The sequence below is a fragment of the Numenius arquata genome, chromosome 4 (genome assembly GCF_964106895.1).
Source record: "Numenius arquata chromosome 4, bNumArq3.hap1.1, whole genome shotgun sequence".
Classification (NCBI taxonomy): Eukaryota; Metazoa; Chordata; class Aves; order Charadriiformes; family Scolopacidae; genus Numenius; species Numenius arquata.
In genome coordinates this window covers 67,337,146-67,359,842 of record NC_133579.1, presented here as the reverse complement: position 1 = coordinate 67,359,842, position 22,697 = coordinate 67,337,146, and positions in this window count along the sequence as shown.

The following is a 22,697-nucleotide window of genomic DNA, read 5'->3' as shown; positions in this document are numbered from 1 at the left end:
CTGGGGACCATCAGGGGCAGAGACACAACAAAGCGCATTCTGGAACTCCAATCCGTAGGCCTTCCCTCCAGGTCCCTGCATCTTGACTTCTAAGGATGTCAACATCCAATTCAAAGGGGGAGGAAAAAACATCCAAAATTCTAAAATGTTTCTTCTATGAAGAATATGCCTTGTATAAAACTTTCCTTGTCTAAGACAAACTTTATAGCATAAGTAAATAATAATACGTGGCATTGTTAGTAGGGTTCTGCAGTTACCAGCATGCGAATTTCAAAAGATTACAGATATTGTGCGGTTGTGACTGAGATTAAGGGTGCACCTAATCAGGTTGTAATCTCTCTCACCAACTGACAAATTCATGTTAGAGTAAAAAAACCTAAAACAAAGGAGCTTTGGGGCACACAAACTTTTCCCAAAGTGTCAAACAGTGAACTCAATGGATATGGTGTTCAAGTCGTCAAGAAGTGAGGTTTTATTTGCTTTACATCACAGTGAGATTTTCAGTTGCTCTGCAACTGTTTCTCCCTGTTTCAGCTCGTTAATCAGCAGTTTAAAAATAATGAAGACTGAGGCAAGGTCTTTCATTTTAACTGAAAGCTGAGAAGAAATACATTGGTTAGATATTTCATAGAATGGTTAGAGTTGGAAGGGACCCGAAAGATCGAGTTCCAACCCCCCTGCCATGGGCAGGGACACCTCCACTAGAGCAGGTTGCTCAAAGCCCCATCCAGCCTGGCCTTGAATGCTTCCAGGGATGGGGCATCCACAGCTTCTCTGGGCAACCTGTTCCAGTGTCTCACCACCCTCACACTGAAGAATTTCTTCCTAATATCTACTCTAAATCTCCCCTCTTTCAGTTTACCCCTCGTCCTATTGCTACACTCCCTGATAAAGAGTCCCTCTCCACCTTTTGTGTAAGTCCCCTTTAAGTACTGAAAGGCTGCTATAAGGTCTCCCTGGAGCCTTCTCTTCTCCAGGCTGAACAACCCCAACTCTCAGCCTGTCCTCATAGGAGAAGTGCTGACCAGTACCAACCCCTGAGGAACGCCACTCATTACTGCTCGCCACTTGCATGTTGAGTCGTTGGCCACAAGTCTTCAAGTGTGACCATCCAGCCAAGTCCTTATGCACCAAGTGATCCATCCATCAAATCTATGTCTCTCAAATTTAGAGACCAGGATGTAGTGTGGAACAGTGTCAAATGCTTTGATGTCATTTGCTCTTCCCTTATCTGCCAATGCTGTAACACCTTCATAGAAGCCCACAAATTTGTCAGGCACGATTTGCCCTTAATGAAGCCATGTTGGCTGTCACCAATCACCTCCTTATTTTCCATGTGACTTAGCATAGTTTCCAGGAGGATCTGCTCCATGATCTTGCCAAGCACAGAGGTGAGACTGACTGGCAAGATCATGGAGCAGATCCTTAACTTACAGTTCCTAGGTGTCCACATATGAGTACCACGTTCAGTTTAAGACTACATTAAAGTTAAGATTGTTTTTCCACTCTTCATTTATTACAGTGTATTTTAACTTATTTATAAATTTTGTATTTTACAAGCAACTTCACCTGCCTAATGGACTCATATATATATATAATTTTAAATTACAGACTTCATTCAGCTATGCACCTTGACACATGCTTAAGTATGTGTTAAAATCCATCCTTATTCAAGGCAGTGCTTGAATTCCACAAGAAAACCAAGCTTGCCTTTCTGTATCATAATACCGACATGGACTGTATACAAGTGAAAAATAGTGCTGCCAACAGAGGGTGAAACCTTTTTTTATGCTAGTTTGAGAAAGGCTAATGACCCAGGAGTTTCAAGTCCACTTTCCTTTATAGCAAAGCTGGAATAGATACGAATCAAAGAGCCATGATGCCCAGCATAAACCCTGCACTCACAGCTCCAGTCGGCACAAGATCAGCTAGTAAAGGATGTTCCTTCCAACCAATAAAACATATTTCGGCAATGAAATTTAGTAGGAAGCCATGTTACCTTCCCTAACTCTACTCCAAATTAAATGAGAGCTACTATTTTATTTACATATTTATGCTATCTGATCAGTCTCAGAGTCCTGCTTACAAACAGCTCCAGCTGTAGGTTGCAGCACACATCACAAACTGAAAAGAAAACAGACGAAGGCAAGAGTTCCTCCAACTGTGTCTATCCACCTCCAACTACCTTTATCAGAATGCCAATTTGTCTTTTTCTGTCTTTTTGCAGTAAGACACAGTGGTCCAGCCTTAATTCTAGTGTCTCCAAATTTCCATGGATTGCATTGCTCAAAGATTTTAGGATCGGTCTCAATAATAGAAGATAAGGTAGTCTCAAGACATGTTCAGTTGTATGATGGAGGAGCATGGCAAGAAACTCTATTTTGTGTCTTTTCTTAAGCACGTACAAAATGTTTCCTCAGTATTTTACTTAAACAGTTGTTTTAATAACACTATTTCAAAATGTGTGTAAAAAAAAAAAAGTAGAAATGTATTCCTTAATCCTGCCAATACAATAATAAAGAAATAAACCAAGCCTGGTTACAGAGAACAGAATGGGAAGGAATGGAATATCTGATGCAAAACTTTTCTGAAGGCATAATTATATTATACGGATTTACTGTATTATTTTCTCTTGCTGTGACACTTAACACACGTATCCTGCATTTTCTCAGACTAATGACCAGCCACTTAAAACTTGGTACTTGGGTTCAGCTCAAATAACTGGATCTCCTCCAGGGCCAGGACAGTATCTCAGACATGTAAGTAACCATATGGTTTATCATTGACTCGTATATCCTTTGGGTTTGTTCCTATATGATTTTAAGTACACTGTTTAATGGAAAATCCCCAAGTACTTCCACTTCACAAGTTCTGCAGCATCCTCCAGTCACAGCAGACTACAATAAGCCTTTTACTTACTTGCTGCTCGTTACATTTGTATCTCATTTCTTTTCTCTCCTAATATTAACTAATTAACTCAGCATGACGGAAAAGCCAAAAGCAATTTAACCGGCCAAAGTCTCTGAATCACCCAGTTTAATAGGCTATCTGCGTGTAAAAGAATACTTCTGCCCTAGAAATCAGAACTTCTCTATTGTCATATACCACGTATGAATCCCTTCCTACTTCAGGAATCTGGAAAGGGAAATGGCTATTAAAAAGATGGTCTTCTAGGACCAGGGCAGGATGTGATTTTCACTGGTAACAAAAGTAATGTCAATAATACTCTGTGAGCAGCAAGTATATTCAAGTGGTGTTCTTTAGGGGGGAAAAAGAGATGAGCAGCTCTTGCTCTTGTTTCGTTAGTTATTAATGCTGTTCAATAACAATGCATTTGCACTGGTATTGATCAAAATATCCCAATTTTCAGATCTAAATGTACATTATATTTTGATATGTAAAGGGCTATCAGCATTGTGTACACTGTACTAAGCAGGATTCCTTCTTTTCAGTATATAAGATATTATAAATCAACAACAGTTAAGAAACTCACCTTGGGGCTTAAGGTATTTTACTGCCAAAATCCAGCTCTCAGAAACATAATCAGCCCTTGGTAAAAACCAATGTCATCTCCTGCTTCATTTTTTACTCCTAATGCCTATTTTTTATCCCCCACATAATTATAGAGCCCTTTAAGTACCATTCAAAGGAACAGGGAGGGAGACAGAAATATCCTCTTTAAGAACTGAATTCCAGGTTGAAGTAGCTGTATTTTGTACCAATGCAAAATTGCCACAAAATACTGAAGAATACATTATTACTATGCCAATTTTGGTAAGAATATGTATGTATAGTATGTTTAGTAGTATGCTGTTCCACAATAAATATAATGCATGCCCTAGGTATGTATAATTAATGAAAACTGACTGCACATTGTGAATGGTACAGTTATGAAGATACAATAAGCATAGAACAATTTTCCAGGAAAATTTTTTAACAATATCTTTTGCACGCAAAAAAAAAGTTTTGATTTAAGCCTCAGTTTACAGTGCTAAGTCAACTGCATAAGTCTCAGTTTTATGACTTTCCACTTACCAACACAGCTCTAAAAGAACAGACTCAGTTCTTCTTCTGGTTGACACACAGGGGACGAAATTACTCCTTATACTATGAATCTTAAAAAAAGACTGTTTGATGTGCCACTAGCAGGCTAAGCATGTAAGGATGGAATTAAAGGTCTTCCCTTGTTTCTACACACATCAATGTGGAATAGCGCCACAGGCTTTGTCTAGAGTAAGATTTAAAAGTGAGCTATTAGCATATATGCTAAAAGTCTTTTATGGTTAGACACGTATGCTTTAACGCATCTTAAGCTGATCAAAACGTAGCATGGTGGAAAGGAATCTTAGTCAAGGTAAGAGGATGTATGCTGGGTGATGCAAACCAGAATTCTAAAATGCTTAGTCAGAAGTCGATAGCTGTAAGTTTTTTCTGCGTCCACCTTCAAGTCATGGAGGAGAAAGTTTACTCTTTATATAAATGATCAGCTAGAATCCCCAATTTTATTTATATCAAAGTTAAAGCAATAAGGCATCACCCCATGCCCTGTTAACTTAAGCTGCAACGCTCTGATTGTCTCTAAAATAATCCTATCCAGAGAGAATAATACGAAAAAGAACTCAACCCTTCAATCCTATATTTGAAGTTAAAGTATACTAAGTCAGGAAAACCAACAAAACTCTTTCCACGGTTTTGTAACTCTTTTAAAAATCAAGTATGAAGTATTAAGAATGAACTAACTCATTTGGCCAAGAAGAGTGAACTATGCTCTTTGAAAGCCAAAGGAATCGTTTAAAAATACTAAAACATTACATATTAACCATATTTCACTTCCCTGTATTAAAATCACAACAATGAGCTTATTTGGATAACAAAGACCTGTGCTCTATAAATTTCCTGTCAGATAATGGTACAAGGATGGGTACTACCTGCATGACAGTTAAGCAGTAATGAGCAAAACAACATGGTGTACACATAAGAACACAGAGCAGAGCTAAATCTGGGTATAATACAAAACTGAGCTAAAATGATTTGAGAAATAATGGCTTTATGTTCATTACCATTGTTTTCTGGAGAGAGCTAGTTATCTGACTGATCAAAAAGAATTCTTTTCTGCTAGACACACATACACATACATATGTATGTGTACATGTATATGTATGGGTCTGAAAACACTGGCTTTAAAAGCAAGAAAAATGTTACCAACAGCCAGACAATACGTCTTTAAAAATATGGCTGAATTTTCACCTCTTATTGATGCAGCTGTGTTGTTTACTTATAGCTTGCAAGTCTATCAAATAAGCTATCCATTGCATTTCTGGTACTTACCCTCACAATGAGATTTTCATTTACGTTAACTCAGGCAGCAGTGGGACAATTCTATCAAGGAGAGAGCCTTTTTGGTGGCACATGATTTGCAAAGAATTGCTAACATGGTCTCCAGTTCTGACATAGCAAAGAAACAAGCACAAATAATTCTTCATGTCTGGAAGTGAAAAGGAGTGCAATGCCATTCTCTGGGTGGGAAGGCATATTTATTATTTCAATATGGAATGTATTCTGGTTGATGGATGTAGACCAAGAAGAGAAAAATCGATAGTCTTGCACATGTTCAGTTTGAGCAATGTTGATTTCACTCTGAGCAGGACGGAAAAATGAGAAAACCTATTTTTTTTTTGTTTTATATTTTGAATAATAGTAACAGGTTATTATGAGTTTTACTCACTGAAGTTAAGCAATTAATTACAGGATGTCATCAACCAGAATCAGGATGGGAAAACATATAGTAAGGCAACTTCCCTTCTGTAAATAATTTTTACTCATACATCTTTTATTCATTCATTTTATAACATGACCTGCAGTCAGTACAAGTTTACTAGCAGGAAACATTAGGGAAAATCAAAATACATTCTGCTTCCTAGCCATTGTCCATAACTTTACCTTTTCTCTATAAAGAATGAAATAATGTAAACTCACAAGGTTTACAAAATTCCCCTCGCAAATTCAGAACAATAAAAATCTGCCTTTTTATTGGCTTACACATAGTATAAATTTTTTGCTAAGGCTCTGTTCAACAAATATTGTGCTTCTTCCAGAGGAACACCAATGCAACTTGTCTCCTTGAGAGCTACTGCTGTGTTCCCTGGAAGACTCAGAGCATGAGTAGAAAAATGTCAAGGGGGAAACCTTGCCTAAAACTAGGCCGGGCAGTAAAACTCCCCAGGGGAAAATCATGTTTATGAAGTCACTCTTGTTCAGTAAAGGTTAGCAAGCATTTCAACGAATTTCCTCTTGGGTCAAATAAAGCTGAAAAGGGAGTGGATGTGATACCACCTGACAGGCCTTGATTTTTAGCTGGAAGCTACAGTACTATTTTGGACTCGCAGGTTCTGGATCTTGGGTTTGCAATAATAAAACAACATCTCCATGCTTATTTTGCCAAACAAACTAAGAAGAGCTATCTAATTTCTGGAGTATGACAGAAGATTTTTGTTCTATATCCCATCAGTACGCATGAATCTAGAGCAGGCTGGCAATAACCACTGTTTAATCACGATGGCTGCAACTGTGAGGTACTGCAGAAAATTGCTTCTGCTTGAGCTTTAAAAGAACCAAAACCTCTACTTATTTTCTCTCGGCCTTATGAAAGTGCATTCCTGGGAGATGCTCATTGTGTTCCTCTTAAGGAAAATAAATCCACTGTATTTACCAAGAGATGCATTCTGCAGATGATCTAGCATCTCATTAAGATGATTTTACCCCATATTGTTCTGGCACACAGGCTCTCACAAACAACATTTTCAATACTCTGCTCTTCAGATCTCATCACAATCCTAAACTAGGTCACCTGGACTGACGATATGGTACACAAACAAACAGATCACAACCAACTTCCCCCTTTCTTAAGTACCTGATATTTAGAAGCATTTTCCCTGCTAAGGAAAGTTTAACAACAAACAACAAATGGTTTAGATGGCCCTTTACCAACAACTGGTTCCTCAAATCAAGCTCAGATTGATAATGAGTGACAGTGACTGCTAATCGAGGGCTGTTTGATGGGGTTTGCAACACCAAACATCTCATTTCTAGCAGACGGGGGCATGGATTAGACCTGAGGGGCCGAGGCTGGAATGGCTCCAGCACACGAACTATCTCTACACCTCGAGACAGGGAAGCTCCAGGTCAGGGCTGAGGTCATTCCTGTGGGGCAGCAAAACCTATTCTTAGCACAGATTAGCTGACATTTGGTAAAACTGTAACAAAGACAAGGGACTTTGTGAATACTTTGCCAAGAAGCCAAGAGCCACGTCATCCTGATAACTCGTATTACAGCTCCAGCTTACCTCATGTTAGTTACTGCGTGTTAGCTAAGATGTGGGAAAAAATACATTGTCTGGTGAAGGCAAGGGAGCTGAAAATTAATGCTAAGATGAACTCACTGTGACATTGGCCATATTTAATTAATTTTATGAATAAACAGAGAACCGACCTAACATTTCAAGGGACACAAAACTAATGTTTATGTTGAACTTCTGATCAATCCTTAAAAATGCAACTTCTTAACAGCTGACGTCTTGGAAAAAAATACGGGGTTTAATATTGTTTTGGTATTTTGCTTTCTAAAACACACCAGCCCCCAACTTTAAATGGACAGCTGCGTTCCCCTAAGTTTCTTATTTTGTCTATCTCACTCTTGCTACTCAGGGAGGGGGAGAGGGACAGGAAGAAAAAGGTAAAGGAAAAAACGAGATGCAAAGTAAGCAATAAAATATTGAACCTCCAATCAAGGACTACAGAAGAAAATTGCCAAATATAAATTAAATTAGTGCCAGACTGCTGAAATCATCAACACAATTTTTAAGATCAGGTCCTTGAATGAAAAATTAACCAGTTTGAACTCCCTGGTCTCCACCTGTTGCAAATAGTTGCAAAACACAAACCATTTTCTTTATACCTATAACTTCTGCTGAGTTCAGTAGTTCAAAAAGTCTCATTATTGCAGCAGAGTAGACAGAATTATGACTCTGGGCTTAACATAGTGGAGTGTCTCCTTACGCACTGTCACAGACATCACAGGATGCACCAGAGATTTCTTCGTCAAGGAGAAATAATGAGCTGTCCTGGGTCCACAGTGTCTTTTATAGCCTCCCAGATGTTTGCATTTATTTGTTTATTTATTTATTGCACTTAAAACACCCCCAAACCTGTATCACCTAAGTAATGAAAAATAAACCTTTATCAGCATAAACCTGATAAAGATCAAAATACCAAGATTGCTGACAGGGCACAGTAATGGAAATAATCTGTTTATTCAGCATTCTGTTTTGATAATATGGGATGCACTTGGATTCCTTCTTCCACAATTCCCTCCTCATTAACATCCTGTCCAGTTTGCTGCAGGCCATGACGTAGTCTCCGATAATAGTTTTGGCATATGTTTCCTAAGGAAAGGCCCAGCCACCCTTCTGTTGAGCGGATGTCGATTGTGTTAATGCTGAAGATGCATATGCACCGCCTCCTGCTGGGTCTGAGCCCCAGCGTTCACATGACCTGTCACTATCACTTAAAACCAACCACCCTAACATCATACACAGCTACTACACATCTCCTCTAGAAATGGGCGATGTATGTACGTGTGTGTCTGTGCACGTATACACACACACACCAGGCATGCACTTGAAGCACACAGCAGAAATGCACTATATATTATGGTTAAAAGAAGCCATTATCATCCCCTAAATTACTAAAGGAAGAGCAAAAAAATACCTCAGGGAAATGGCAAGCTCTTTCACTCCCGTCATTACCAGCCTCATGTTCAGTGGCCAGTGTTACACTCGCTTAAGGCTTCTTTGTTTTTTTCTTTTTCCCCTCCAACAGACATGCAGAATTACCAAGGGTGCCATTTTAATGCAAAACCATAACAAAGTCTTCAGCAGTGCTAATACAAAATGAGTTCCCAAATGCATGAAACACACCAGTTGGAGTGCTGATCATCAATAAATGGGATAACTGGAGATAAACAGCCAGACACTCCTTGTTGGCCACTTCGAAGCCAGTAAATTATTGAACAGTGCCAAGAAGCAATCCCAGACAGTAGACTTTAATTGTCTCTGCAGTTCAGTTATTAGACTAGTCCTTGGCATGGGTTTGGCACAGGCTTGCCAGCACTCTCCCCAGCACCACAGGGGAAAAACACAGCCCAGGGATAAATCCCATAATGCAATTTGGGTGTGACCACCACCTTTTGGAGAGTAAGATACGGAGATGGGCTGTCCATAACCTCAGTGCCAGAGGATACCCCCAGGCACATTTAACTTCTTAGTACAGACTAAGCCCTTTTGTCCACCAGCCTTTCTGGCTTAATACAAGTATCAGATCTCTCTCAAACATGGAATAACATCATAGTATTATTTCCAGCTATAATTTCACAATTTTCCCTACCTAGGTGGAACAAACTATGTCTCAGCTTCATCATACTGCTCTGTGAGGAACATCCAACTAGACAAAACGTAGAAAAGCAAGAATTTGCCATATCCAATGGATTCTTTATCCAACATTCTCAAAAGATAAAGTATTAACAGCAAAAGTGACCCTGGAGGCAACATGTAGAGGAATATAAAGGCACTGAATGCACGATACCAAGCCTATGTCCTCATTTAAAAGTAATTATGGATAGATAAGCATATATTCAATACACACACCTTAAACACCTTAGCACTCACAACATTGCAAAAACTTCTGAGTCGTTGTTCATGCCTATGTAGGGACAGGTAATGGACTTCTGCAGGGCCTGAAATCCCACTGCGGGCAAGGAAGATGAATTTTTAAGGTTTCCTAAGGCAGCGTCCAGAGGATAGAGTTCACAGCTGCTTTCATGTTGTGATTGTGGTTTCTGGAAACCCCTCACCCACAGTGCACATCTTCCCTGATGACACCCAGATGAGGAGAAGACGGAGTTTTGCTGCACAATTATATCTCCCATGCACTGCTGAACCAGAAGACGCAGCAAGCCAGAGACAGAAATTACAGAAAGTCAACAAAGACTTAGCCTAGATTTATTTTCTAGAGGTAAGCAAAAGGAGTGAAAAATGGGCAGTGAAGTATGTTTCAGGATTTCACATTTTTCCAAGTAGAAAAAATAACAGTACAATTTCTCACAGAAATCCAACTGTAACTATTTTGTGCCTGTGTGCCTTTGAATCCACAACTTTGAATTCTCATCTCCGATAAATACATGTATATCTGTTTGCACAGGCCAAAAAAGGAGATGACCTGACTATCTCCTTCCCAAATTCTTCCTCAAGAGTTGCATATCTTCACATTCTCTCATTAAAGCAATCAAACAATTCAATAGGGCAACAGATACTAGCAAAGGTGCCAATACTGATACTGCTTCCCAATCAGCAGTCCTAACCGGTGTTTACAGTGCTTTAGTGTAGCATCAATACTAAACACTCACAGAGCCGCTCTCTCTGTTATTCCTTTCTGCACACACTCATCCTCCTTTTCTCACCTTGCCCTTCACACGACGGGTGGATTTGCATCACAAAACTTATTTTGACAGAGACAAGGCAAGGGCTATAATCTGGCATAAAACCTCCTTGGAAAAACAAGCAGGACGGGCATTTCTTCCCAGTACTATCCATCTGAAGATTGCAGGGTGTTGAGGACTGCTGATTTTGTTTCGTTTTTTCCAAAGCCACATTTCATATAATCCCATGTTCGGCAACACCCCTGTGAACTGCTGACCTTTCTTTAAATGGCCATAGATTATCCCCAAAAGTGAAGCCCTTTTCAATGAAAATGGTTGTTCCTGAATATCTGTAATTTAGAGAGGAAATAAGAGAACACAGACAGGAAGGAAAGTATGGGGAGATACAGAAACAAAAATGAGGAATCTATAAGTAGAGAGTCTATGTATAAATTCTAGACCAAAGCAAAACTGCTTATTTCAATATGTGCCACTCGCAAAACTGCGTGCATTTTAAAGAACAATATTCACCTGCTGTTTGCAATACTGGACTGTAAGGAATTATAATTGGGAAAAATATTTTAGATACAATACAATATGTGCTGAGAACACAATAAGGTAGAATATTACAGCGAGCATGCAAATCATGCTAAAGATCTGGTCTCCTTCCCCCTTCATGCCTCTTGCAACATCTCTAAGGTGGTACAGAAAACCCAATGCAGAAAGCCAGCCATGAGAAATGTCACTCACCAACGCCTGTTTTGGTTACATTTCCCATCACCAAGCAGACAGGAAACGTTCTCAGACTCACAAAGAGGCAAACAGAAGCCAGAGCTAAAAGTAGACTCTTTCCCCCCGCCCCACTCCCTGCACACACTATTACTCTGAAAGAACGGAAGCCATATGGGGATTGGGTTATTATTCAGCTACTTACTGCCTTCAGGTGGCTCCAAATTAAAAAGAAAGATTATCAGCAGATGTACCCATCTACTTTACCTCTTCTTCATATGGTATGCTACAACATTATTACATCTACGCCCATCAGCACGCACTAGACAAAGTTACGCCAGCATTTCGCTACCCAACCTTCCCCTCTCCCTCTTTTAGGAACTCACAGGTCAATAACCAAGTTTAAAAAAAAATAAAATTAAAAACAACAACAACAAAAAAATATCACTCTGGGCTTCACCACCACAATCTTCATTTTTTTAAGGAATGATCCAAAGGAGTTTCAGATTTACTTTTTTTAAGCTGCTGCACCTGGAACGCAGAAATTGTGGCATGGATATCTCCCCAAGTGCCTTGTCATCTCCCACATCACCCCTCTCTGCTGTAACCACTGCAGTACCATGCCTGTCTTTTCTTGTCCCCGGGGTGATGAAATGCATTTGCACTTCCACGGGTCTTGACGTCCCACCAATCTTAAAGGAATTTTCACAGGAAGCAGCTACTAAAATGAACAACTGTTCCAGATTTCAAAGTTTAATTACACCTAGCCCAGCATCTTCTTTTTCACACTGAAGACCGTAGGTGGAATTACTGCTCAGGGAGCAGGTTGTCACTAGCAGTGAATAGCTAATGTGAACAAATAGGCACATGCAGTAAACATGCTGAATCTGATAAATAATAATGATTAGCGCTCTCTCCCATTTTGCTTTTTATTTGTGGATAGCTGGACAACAAGAGAAAGAGCTATTGTTTGTAAAGAAAGTTTTCTTATCAGATATGTACACAGAAAACCACCACAAACCTCTTCAAATATATATTTTTATATATATATTAAATATATGTGAAATTCAAAATATCTCAAAGACACAAAATAATTGGTGATTCAAATTTGACCTACTATAGCACTCACTGGCAATTCATATCCACTTTACAACATGAAAAAATTATGTAGAAAAACATGGGTGTAATATTTCAAACTCATGGACTCATTGGCTTACTTAAGTCTTCATAATCTTGTAGGCTGATTTGCAACTGCTGTGATTTGCAAGAGTAGTAAAATAAACCTAAAAACAACCAACCAGGCAAAATACATCCAGAACGCTAGCTTTAGGACATCTCAGTGTAAGCGTTCCTCTGTTCACTCGTGCAAGCAGAGAGATTCATCACCAATAACTGGTATGACTGAAAACTAGAAGCACAGCTGAAATTTCAGAATAATTTCCCCCATGTGTATATTCGAATTATTTGACGTTTTCTTAATACAAAAAATAAAAATTGTTTTCTACCTTCTATATTTTCTATTTGTGCCTTAGTGGAAACACTTCAGATTATTTTTTTCCTTCTACCCTGACAGCAAAATTCTTTTCTTTGTGCAAAAAGAAAGAAAAATAGTAAAGTTTATATCAGATATTGTTCATTACACAATATAATCAGAATCATACTATGAGGAAGTGAAGCTGAAGGTTAGATTTGGGAATGCAGCAGGAGAACCTTTCAGGTGTGAATACTGAGGCATCTTCCTCTTGAATTACTACTCTAGGGTTAATTTTGCAGCTGCTCATGAACTTTCCAGAATTTGCTGTACGCAAACTAGAAAAGACTTCAGAAATAGAAAAATACTATTTTTTACTACATGAAAAACAACTTAGATACAAAAAATCACGTCAATATCATTTCTAAGACAGCCAGGTTGTTCTTATCCATTCAAATTAACTCTGAAATGTTCTCCTCCAGGCTCTATTATCCAGTCCCCAATATTGAAGCGTCCTTAAAAGTCACTCAGTGCAACTGAAGAAGGCCCGCGTTCTCCAGCAGAAGTGTCCTTATACTAATAAGGGCTCTGAATTGATTTGGAAGGCACTGTCCAAGTCAACACACACTTTACAGTAACACAGCCTTAGCTCATGGTAGTATTACATGAAATTAGACCAGGGCCCAGCAAAGCACATACGCACTCAGGTTTCCCCACATGTGTGAATGCATTCAGATACCTTTATTCTAAAATCCTCTTAGAGGACTTCAACAATTCATTTAAAAGGCTTGTTGAGATGTTCTGGTTTTCAATACATTTCAATCTCCCTAGTGATTATAATCGGCCCCAAAACCCACAGCAATGGCTATAGCATTGCTAAATCCTAGTCACCAACTGCAGGCTTTTTGTCCTATAACATGAAGTAAAAAGAATAAGTACCTAGATTTTGTGCCTGGGTTGGAAACTTTCAAGACAATTTCCAACAAGGTACTAATGTATATCTATATATCTGCATGTTCATATTATGACTCTGGTTTATAGGAATATGCTTCTAATGTTCTATTTGAAACTCATAAAAGTACATTCTTATTGCTCTTCTCCTTGTCTATCTTTGGACAACATTTCCTAAGCTGTCATTGCTATTAAAATTACACTGCAACACATCTGCCTTAGTTTTTAGGGACATAAGACCGAAAAAGAAAGGCAGTATGCTTCAATTTCATCGTATCATTATTTACTAATTAGTAAAATGCTCCCTCTGGATGCAAATACAACTTTATGCAGCAATTTTCCACTTTAAATAAGAAGCACTACTACAGTATAAACTGAACACTTCTACACAAAGATAAAGACAAGATGCATTTTGTACCACAATATTAAATGCAATTATAAATAACAACAACATCATCACGTTCAGTTCAGCAAATGCTAGCTCTCTCTTGGATCTGTGATGCATGACAGCATCCCAAATCTCTTATTGAAATTTCTCTGGTCCTACACTTTTAAATGAATGGCCTGTACGTAAATCTATGCATAACAGATAATTGGGTGCAAGAGGTGACTACAGAACAAATACTGGGTGCAGGAGGTCTCATACTGATGACTAGAAGGAGCAGTCATCCTCTTGCATGTCTGGACCCACACAGTCCTGCAGAACAACTAGAGGTGTTAGAGATACTATTATATTCTGTTCCTAAAGCATCCATTTGCTACAGTACCGAGGGTAAGAGAACCACAAATATTGCAGAGTCGTCGTTGGATGTGGCCTCCTAAGGCTGCCTTGTCCACACCATTACTCCAGCAACCAGCAGTTCAAAGATTTTGAGCTAGCCCTTGGATAGCTCTAGGTCCTCCCTCCCAAAAAATCTTCTGTCAAGGACACATTGCCTACCCTACCTTCCTCCCTGCTGCAACACAGCCTTTGCACCAGGGGATTAGATGGGCTGCTGAGCCTCTATTTTTTTTCCTGAGTCTCTGAGAGGAAAGGAGTGAGCGGTGGGGGAGTGAAGACCCTCACCAATCAGTCGGTCATCTCCTCTGGCTAACAATATGCAATATTACTATAAATCCGTCTTCTGCAATAAGACAATCACCTGAAAATCTAAAATCTCTATGTGACACTCGGGTCACAGCCAGGGCTGAGATATCTAGGTAATATCAGAGGCACAATTACCCATGGAGAGGAAGCAGCCAGAAAGAGGATGATAAGCAACAACAATTTGCTTATATAACAACAGGGGACAAAGAGCCCTACATCTTGAGCAAAATAACATCTCGCTTCTTCCAAGAAATTGAACTATAATCTCAGCTGAAAAAATATGAAATTTAAAGTATTATTTTAGTGTAAGGAATAATCTTACTGCCAGCATTGCTTCTGTGCAGCATCTGCTGAGCTTGCTGGCTGCTCTGGCTGGCTGTTGAGAGATGCTCAGGCAGACCCCGTTTGAGCAGGGACAGGACTGGAAAGGCTCCTGTGGCAAAACCTGTGTGAAGTACAGGTCTGTGTTCATTGCCTCCTGTGGAAATAACAGAATTAATTATTGAGCTGCTCATGGCCTTTGAACCTCAAGGGTTACGATCTGAAGAAGAATACACCCTGTCACTGAAGTTCACTGAAGTGCAGATGCTGAAACTATAAGGCTAATTCCCTTCCTTAAAGGGAATCAAAACACCCTGATGGCACCTGGTGAACATTAAAGCCAGCTTTGGTTTCAAAGTCAGAAGCCCTTGGGAAAAACAGAGGTCACATTTGTCAGGTCACTCTTTGCTCTCTAAACATTGCTTTCCTCCTTTCTTTCTTTATGTTTTCATTAACACTATCAAGCCTGACAAATATTTTTCTTCTTTTTTTTTTCTTCTCTTCCCCCTCTTTCCCAGCACCTCTTCAGTTCACCCCTGTTCTGTACGAGCCTGTTCCACCCTCACTGTGTGAAAAGCTGATTAGGAGAACAAGCTCATTTGTATGATAAAGACCAAAACAGCGTTGGTAAAACCAAGCCTCCTGTGACCCCTCTGTGACTGTCGCATGGGTATTCTCCTGTGCTTCAGCCTGCAGGTCTCACCCATGCAGTGTTATCCAAGTGCATGGAAAGCAGTTCCTACACCTTAACGCAGGGCCACCACAACCCATGTGGCTCCAGAGTGTGAAACAAGCAGGGACTAACTTCTATAGGAAAGGCAAAAAATACAACATTGAAGCAGCTGGTCCAGGAGGTTTTTTTTCAAGAGAGGCTATTGGCAGAAAAGAAAAACAAAGGGGTGGGCAAGAGGAGACTTCTCCCTACAGGAAGATTCTTCTCAACTGTTTGGTTGGTGGTGAATTCACATCCCAAAGCAGAAAGACTCGGATTCATTTCGCAGAAGTCACACCAACAAAAAGTTTTGTAACGTAGCTGAGGATGGTCTCATTATCTATGTAAACTAACACTCATGGCACTATTCAATTGTATAGTTGCTAAGTCATTACCTTTCATCATCGAACAAAACAAAACAGTGTTTCAAAGCTGGCAATATCTTGTAGGAGTCAGAATTGCTCTTCTATATTTAAGAACTGTGCACAGCAGAACTGAAGCTGTCTCCTTTCCTGAGTCTAGGCACCTACCTCAGTTATTATCTGTAGGTGAAATGGAGCAGCATGAACACTGTCGGCATGGCAATATAAGGGGAATTTTTTCCCAACTAGGTCCTACCTTGCAATTTTTACATGTCTGTGAATACACCAAATCAGGAAGGCTTCAATATTATAACGTATGAAAAAGTGCTTGGTGTTTGTTTTTTTTTCTTCTTAGAAAGGATGTCTATAATAATTTACACCACACTTCCTTGAAATCTTGCTTTCTCTTGCCTACATGTAAAGATAAAATAATTGGATAATCTATTTCATTTAAAAGTTAAATTCGCTGAGTTTCTTCATACACTTGTTCATAAGCAAGGTTTGGAGTGCAACTGAAAGGATGGTATGCATGCATCTTGTCCCCAAGGCACTGAGAGGGTGGAGCGCTACAGGCAGATTGAAAGATACCCTAAAACTCCATTTTTTGAGATACTAAACTTTTGAAACCCCATCTGACCCCCACCGCCAAATGGTGGAGACATCACTCTGCCATCTGTCTAAGAACATCCCCAGGACTGGAGACACCTAGCACCTCAGTGCTCCTTAGGTCTCCTCTTCTGTCCACTGGCATATGTTCCAAGAATAACTTGTTCCAATATACTCCATTCATTTAGCAAAATAAAGGCTATGTAAACAGATATCCTATTTAAAGTGCCAGAAGCTGACACTAAATTTGTCTCCCATATGTGTACTCATACAACCCAGAGCCACTCTGCTGAATTCCCAGGGCCAAATTAAGCCAGTGATGCACTTCCACCATCACCTGGGCACAGAGGGACAGAGTTTGCCTCACATTCTGTAACAGAGGTGGTCCAAGTAGATAGGACTTGGAAAGAGCCAACAGACCCACAGAGCATTTTCACCTCGTGCAGTTAATTTATTTACAGCTAAGTGTTGGTATGCTACTAACTCTGAGACACTAAAATAAAGAGGGTTGGGCAGGGTGAGTGTGCACTTATTCTGGGTTCATCTTTCAAGGAAAGAAAATACGGTGCAGTATTGGTGCTTTGAAAAAGAACAACACTAAATGGATATGAAAGCAGTAGCTTTGCAAGAACCTTTCACCACAGCACAGCATCTGTCTGTGCTTCAAGAGCTCTCCAATCCTCGGGCTACAACAGACCTAGCCAGCTTCCCTTTCGGCTGAATACAGAGGTGGTCTTCCCTTCTTCCCTCTGCAATGCTTGTAATTGGTTGACAATTTTAAAAGCATGGCACTAGGCAGGTGTTTGTTTTTTTTTTTAAAAGAGATTTGCAACTTTTTGCAAAATCATTCTCCTCAGTCTTTTTTCCTTTTGCTCTACCCTAGAACATCCATGAGAGAAAAGGATGGGTATCCATGGTCTGAGTGTTGGAGCTGTATGTTTTGCATCAAAGATGATCATTTATTTCAGGAGGTAGACCTGTTGTTGACAGAACATGTGCCAGATGCTGGTGGCCACCCCGCGACAACGTGACAGTCATCTGATGTCACCATGAGCTCACACACCTGCTCCAACGGCATGCAGAGCTGAGGGTTTTCCCTGATTGATGTGTGCAACTGCTTCACCAGGCTGCGTGGGTGAAGGATGTGGGCTGACCCCGGCAGCGCACCGACCTGAACTTCCCCCTGGCATTGCACAAGGAGAAGACAGACCGAGACTCATACCTGCCCACCCACACAGACAAACCAGCAGTTATAAAAATACATGACCTTAAAAACCAGGACACAAGCAAAGAGAGGGAAATGTCTCTCCATTTTTTCTTTTTCTTTCCTTTCTCACCAGCGCTGCAAGTAAGTCATGCATGAAAATACCAGCATAAAAGCAGAGGGCTGGCTTCAGCTCTGGTGGAGCCAGACTGACTCAAATCAAGTTACACACACAAACTAGGCTGGCCCATTGCCTTCACCACGTTTGCTACCACATTCCTATTATCACCCTCCTAGAAATTCACTCAGATATGTCTAACTCTCCACTTGTGTATTTAACTCCAAAAAGAAAAAAAAAAAAAAGAGGGGGAAAAAAAACAAACAACCTGTACTTCTGTCTGTATGAAAAGTACGGGTTGGGCTTAAGAAAGTATCTGGGTAGTACAGAAGGACTAACTTCTCAAGTCTACAAAAACAACGGCTTCTACCACATATGCTCACCTACCTCCTGAGAGGAAATTCACTGCTCAGAAACCTGATATTCTGCATGCTCTAATTAAGGAAAAAGGAAATAGCTTTCACAGTCTCTTGTGCAAGGGCCAACAAACACAAGTCAAACACTCACCTAAAACCATGAAAACACTTTGAAAAGAAGTAAAACAAACATTCTGCTAATTTCCCAGATGTATATCCAGAAATGTCTCTGATATAAAGGGCAGTGGGTAGGAAAGAGGAAAAGGAGAATTTAGTGGTGTGGGTGGGAGAGGTACCTTTATAATCCAGCCTTGACCCATTTTATTCATTTGTGATGGAGGGATTCAACTCTGAGCTGCTTTAGCAGTGCTACCAGGGCAACACAAAATGGACACTACCACATCTCAAAAAGCTACTTTCTGAGAAGCGTTATGGTTCTCTGGTCACACTTATTTCTGTAGCACCTATTAAATGCTTAGGTAAAGTTAGCAAGAGTCAAGGGATACAAAGCCCAGTAAGTCTCCATCTACCTCCTGAAGTTTCTGGAATAAAGTATCCATCCTGCAAGCATTTAGGAAACTCCCAAGACTTCTTTCACATTGAAAACACTTTCTGTCCATGGTGTAACATGTTATTCCACCTGCTTCCACCTAGTTTAGTGATGGTGATTATTCATCACATTTGTACCAAAAAGAAAAAAAAAGTGCTAACCAAAAATAACATTTACATACACATTTCCAGTTCCACTCAGCATCACAGTTAACTGCCTGAGTCTGGCCTCTTTGGGCTCAGCAGCAGCACTGAAAGAAGGCAGGTGAGCCCAGCAACCAGTTCTGAGATCAGAGATTGCAATCAAGGGTTGTTCACTAAACAAGCTAGCTAGCAGCTTTTTCCAAATCTCCAGATTGCTACGAGCACGCTTCAGTTTTAAAATGTAAACTCATTTTATTCTCTTTGAGCCAGCGAAACTGAAAAGGAGACACTCGCCAGGAAAGGCATTACTAGTCTAGAGACAAGACCTGAACGCTACCACACCTGATGCAGACACACAAAACTGATGCAAAGAGATGGCCATGCACTCTTACACAGCTTCTGTATAAGTGTCAGCTAAAGCAAGAGTAATTGAGATGCATCGGTGAGAATAAGAAATGTAACTCTTATCTGTTTTCTTCTGCCGACATCAGTTACGCACAAGACGCACTGTTCTTTAGATGTGGATGCTATACATGTTCTAGCCTCTTCCATCTTGTTTTGCAAAATATGAGACAGGTTCAAAAATAGAAAGTAAATGTTGGTTTCCTTTTCAAGTCTTTTTCATTTGTTGATCATTTACTGGGAACATACTAAACAATTCTGCTGAAATACATTGGTCTGAAAGGACTTTACAGCTACAGGCTGTATTACATACCAGGACAATGCAAAGCACTCTAAATCTTTACAGACTGCCTGTGAGCAATACCTTCAGAGAAGTTATAATATTTTTGTACCTTTGTGCATCCTACACCATCCACAGAAAAACAGTAATTATGTCTGATGTAAAAATTATGATGAGAATAAATCAATAAACATCCTATTAATACTAGTGATAAAACTCAATCTTTATATCGCACATTTTTATCCCTAGAACTCAAGGCACTTTGCTTATTGTCTTCATTTCAGAAATATAAGACCTGAGGAATTTTGAGACGGAGTTACTTTCTCTAGAGATTCTGGAGTCCTAGCACATGATGGGCAACAAAACTAGATACCTTGGGGTTTTCCTTCTTTTAATTTCCACCTACGCCTCCATGTATTTTGATGTGCCTCATTCAGCATTTAGCATATCACTGCTTCAAATCCTGGCTTTCCAGGAACACAACTGATTTTTCTCTGAACTCCCCTGCTTCCTGCGAGACCGAGCAACTACATGTACAAAAACACTTATAAGCTCAATTTGTACCAGAAAGGTCAGTCTCCCCTTGGCCCCACATGTACCACGAGAGTGCATATTTGGAAAAATGAGATGAAAAATTACTTGAAAACATGAGATACTGGCCTGTCTTTTGCTGGCACGGTAAAAATGTTACCTGCTACTGCTGTTTCTCCTCTTGGTCTGAGTCCCTTGATGTTGCTTTGAGTATTAAAAGCCCCCAGTAATGCCATGATTACAGCTACAAAACTAGTATTTTCTGAATAATTTTTGTTGTGCATCCATTCTTCCTCTTAGAAAGCAGCACCTTTACCTCTCACCCTCACCTGATCTACTAAACACAGCCTTAGCACCTACTATAGACAGCAAACAGGCCAAAAAAAATATGAAAAATCCAACCTAGCTAGAGCTACACATTTCAGGAAGAAAAAAAGCCCACATTGATCTACTCGGTGGCAGATAATATTAGTAGAAATGTCAGAGCCATCTTTTTTACCCCCACCTCCGTTTCGTCCTGAATACCTGGCACTGCCAGAACTACCTTTAACAGAGTGGAGATTTCCCTGCCAGCCACAGCTGTCAAAAACTCGCGCCACCCAGTCCAACACAGCTGGAGGGATTATAATGAAGTTGTAACTAACTCAAGCACGTTCAGCTACCAGCTACACACCTATTCATCGCAGAGGTACCTCTGCAAATGGAAAAGTTGTACGTCCCTGTACCAGGCCACCTGCAATCTGCCCGAAGGAAATAAGCAGCAGCATTCCCTACCCTCACAAAATAGGCCTGTAATTTGTAGCATGAGCTCCGTAACAGGGTCTTTACGCTATATTACATACCGTAACATCTTTTTCTTACCCTTAAGTCTCTCATGCCAGATAGCAACTCCCAAATTTTGAGGCCTCAATAGTTTGGCAGTATCCAGGGTAGGATGATCAAGCGGATGTAGTAACCACTCCCCACCAGCATGAACAACCTTTTCCGAAGCCAGGTGTTTTCCTTCACATGAAAAAATGTCATTGAGCTGAAGGGGAGCAAACACTGCAGTGTTTTCCCCTTGTGCCTAATAGCAGAAGGGTTTTCTGTAGTTGGGAATTCAAAACAAGGGGTCTGGGAAGCAGGAAATCTTTTAAAGCTCCACTGCCTATAAAGTTTGCTGAACTTCCACTTTCGAAATGAAATGTGAAGGCAACTTCCTCATCTATTCCTCCACTGGAAAAAAAAATAAAAAAAATCAACTAATTCAAGTTCCTGTGTAACCTAGTAGTTCACAAGTACACCTCTAAAGTTCCACTGTGCTTTTTCTGACAGTTAACATGAGAAATCACTTACAAGCTTCTTCAGACTCAGAAATGATAATCAGTTATTCAGACACAAAACTGCAGTTACTGATGGCGGGACAATAAACACCATGTAACTTTGTCTCGCTAAGCAAAAGCCAAACTGAATGGATGAAATAATTATCTGAAATAAATCAATCACATAGTCGGATTCCAGCTCATCTTCCTGTCCACGTCTCCACACACTCTCAACCCAGTAAATCTCACCTCTTAAGTAAACAAACACTTAAGTAAGTAGCAACTAAATTAGAAACTCCATGGAGTTGACAGATTATGATCTCATCGCATTTTTCTTTTTTTTTTTTTTTTTTTTTAAGCAGTTCCTTTTCAACCAAACTGAGTTTAATTCACGTGGAAAATTTAAGCAGAGAACATCTTGAACTCACACGAGGAAAGTTTCTCAGTCATGACTATGCTACTCTTTCAGTCTGTTTTTAATTCGACTTAAAGCAAGTTATTAACTTCATTTAAAGCAAGCACAGACACCTGGCAACAGTGGATGCAATAGTATTAAAAGGGGTACTATAACAAAAAAGCAAATATAAATGCATTTTAAAGAAAAAATCTCTTCTTTGGCAAAATGCAATGCATGAAGAGTTGAAGTTACAGCCATAAACTATCACTTTTTTTTTTTTTTCCTCAAAAGCAAAACCTTGTAATTAACTTTCAGGCAAATCAGCAACCTCTGCATTGCACAGTTTTCTGTCCTTGAGACGTTTATGGCAAAAATAAACCCCGTGAGGCCCCACAATGCAGAAACACCCAAGTGCAGGTGTGTCTATGGATATTTGTCTATTTTCTTTCAACATTTCCACCCTGTAGCTGCTTATCTAGACCTCCCTCTCCTTTCCACATTAATCTCTGTTTATTCTTGTGTGTGGCAGCAAAATAGGGAAGAACACTCACAGACTTGTGTTTATGGTCCTCTGGACCACTCCTAACAACTGCGCTTTGACTCAACAAATTTCAGGAAAAGTCAATGTTGAGAAGAAATGTGCAACTTCCCAGCCACACTGCTCTGGAAGGAAATGAGCTGTACTCTGTAGGGAAAGGGAAATTG